This window comes from Echinops telfairi, unplaced genomic scaffold (genome assembly GCF_000313985.2).
Source record: "Echinops telfairi isolate 266 unplaced genomic scaffold, ASM31398v2 ScPeMD7_7467;HRSCAF=8505_1, whole genome shotgun sequence".
Lineage (NCBI taxonomy): Eukaryota > Metazoa > Chordata > Mammalia > Afrosoricida > Tenrecidae > Echinops > Echinops telfairi.
The window spans coordinates 1257929-1261092 of NW_022111368.1; positions in this window are offsets into that span (position 1 = coordinate 1257929).

Below are 3164 nucleotides of genomic sequence, written 5' to 3' on the forward strand. Positions count from 1 at the left end.
AGGTGGCCCAATAAACTTTAACTATATCAATCTACCCTTTGCCAATTTGGCACCTGTACATAATTCTTTAGCCTCACAATTGCAATTAAGTAACACCTACACCTTAATCCTATAATCCTGTAAATATGTTCCCCCACCTATGAAAGTTTGTAAGCCAACCACTTCATGCCTTTATCCCCAAATTTTTAGTATCCAATTTAATTGTGGTTTCCTAAAATCTAAACAATGTTTTTGGGTGAAATGAGGTGACAGTATCTCCACAGGACAGTTGAGAAAGGTAGATCTCCACCTCTGGAGGGAATGCTGTCTTATCATAGTAGTGAATCCTTTTGGAACTTTTCTTCACAATGAATACTGGTGCATATTAATCTGACTCCTTAGCTACTCCAATTTTCTTAATAATAGTAATTGTTGTGAATACAATTTGTTGAAGACTCACCGAAGATTAGAACCTGTGAAAACAGTTTTGGTAAAGTGTTTCATTTGATTCTCCTGAAAACCTATGAAAGGTGTGCCATTATCATTTTGATTCAGAGATAAGGCCATGGGGACTTAGGTGTGTACTATCTCTTTCACATAGTACCACTCGCAAGTGGTGGTGGTGGGGGGGGGACCCTAGGATTTAAATCCACGTTCAAGACCCAGATCTGAATCACTATACTATATTCCTTGCCCCAACTTCTGAACTGATTAGTTCAATTATTTTCTATGGATTGAATTATAATTCCTCCAACCAATTCATAACAGTTTAACAGAGCGTTTATTCTCCTGTTTCAAAGAGAAACAAATGGAACAGTGGAAGACAGGCCCCCTAATGTTGCACTCTTAAGATTCAAACTTTATAGGGAAAATAAACTATAGATTGAGATTTTCTCTCTTAGCTGGATTATTTTCAACCATATTTAAATATTTTGGGGGCTCAAGATTGTAAATAAAAATAATTTTACACTTCAGCTATCAATCTTCCCTCTCTTCCTTTGCCTTCCTTTCCCTTGTCTTTATTTTTTCTTCCCTCCTTCCCTTTTTCCTGTAAGAGCCAAATCTCTAAAATTATCTATACTTACAATCTCTATTTTTCCAGTTCTCAAGCAATTATTATTTGTCTTATGCCTTTTTTCCCTTTAGATCATTTTATTGGGGGCTCGTACAATTTTTATCATAACCCATACATCCATCCATGTGTCAAGCACATTTGTACATTTGTTGCCATCATCATTCTCAAAACATTTGCTTTCTACTTGAGCCCTTGGTATCAGCTCCTCATTTTTCCTTCTTCCCCTCCCTCTCCCCTCCTTCATGAACCCTTGATAATTTATAAGTTATTATTATTTTGTCATATCTTACACTGTCCAATGTCTCCCTTCACCCACTTCTCTGTTGTCCATCTTAATTATTTGCTGATTTACTTTGCCTTAATTCAGAATATTACTTGTGAATCTAATGGACAGTAAATTTTATATTACCTAACTTCTATCAAGTATTAAGAAAAGTAGCCTAGCCTCTACCCTTGGCTTTTGTTATAACTCATACCCTGTGTACTTTATCACTATATTCTTTTTTCAGCCTATTTTCTCAATGCTTCCACTTTGATGTAGGTTTAATTTTTATAGGTATAATAAAAAAATAATTTAGTGTTATCTTGAATTATCTCACTTCAATTATCCCATTCCCTCAAAACCTTAGTTAATAGACCAATGATCTCTTTTCTATATTAGTTTTCCTTTACTAGATTTTATATAAATAAAATTATACAATATATGCTTTTGTTTGTTTGTGTTTCTTCACTCAGTTAAACTATTTTGAGATTTATTGAAGTTGAGTGGAATTCAATTGCACTGTGATTTGTTCAACCATTCAGCAGACAATTGATCTTGAAGTTGTTTCCCGGCTATGGCTTTTATAAGTACAGATGCTATGAACATTTGTGAGCCTTTACTGACATACATGTTTATTTCTCTTGGAAAAACACCTAGAAAATGCAGATGGACCAAATGGTAAATGTGTAATTACTTTTTAAATAAATTATCACATTGTTTTCAAAGTAACTGAACTATTCATTTCACATTGATATTAAAGTTCCAATTTCTTCATGTCCTTCTCAAGCCTCGGTATTGTTAGCTTTTCAATTTTAGCCATATTAATAGTGCTATTACATGGTGGTTTTCATTTGAAATGTTCTAATGCCTAATGATAATGATAATTTTTCATATGCCTATTTACCATATTTATGGCTTCTTTAGAGAAGTGTATGTTTTATACAAGCTTTATACAAGTTTGTTATATTTTAATATTGACTGAAAGTTTTTATATATTCTGAATGCAAATCTTATATTAAATCTATTTTTTCCAAATAAGACTTTCTATGTTTTGGGATATTTTTTAATTTGATTAAGAGTAAGATTTAAAGAGAAGGAAGTTTTTCATTTGTGTGTATGTATTAATTTGTGTTATTTATTTAAATGTTTTTTGTTTAGTTTATTAATTTGCAGGGAGCTTTTTATGTTGTTGTTTTCATAACTTAAGTTCACAAAAAATTATTGTACTATCTTTTCTACTAAAACATCTGAGGTTTTATACTTAGGTAAATTAAACATCTTGACTTCAGTTTTATAAGTGGTGGTAAATATCACTCAACTTTTTTTCTCCCAATGTATATTCAATAGCTATATTATCATTTGTTGAAAAAGACAACCCTTTCTGGAACATTATCCTCTGCTTTCTTTAAAACTTAATTGTTCTATGGGTTGAATCTGTTTTTACACTTTATAATTGTTTCCATTAAATTTATAGGCCTTTCTTAATGACAATACCTGTATTAAAACTTACTCCATGTTTTGCTTTTATTGAAAAGCTTTCATGGCTATCTTGAGAGAACATAAAAAAGCAGTGAGAATAGGGTTCCAATCCATACATTTACAGGTTTATTCCAAACAAAATACATTTAAATGTGCCTCTGATTTGTGGATGATCACAGGCAAATTCTCTCAATAATACACTTCTGTTCGCCTTGTTTAGGGGTCTTCGAAAAATCCAATCCAATCCAAATGATGGCTTCTACAGAGCTCTGCTGAGCTAATTAAATTCAAAGCTAAAAAGTTAGCAAAGAAAATCATGGGGTGGTAGTTATAAAATCGTTTGTCAATTTGAGGATTAAGAATGCAGGG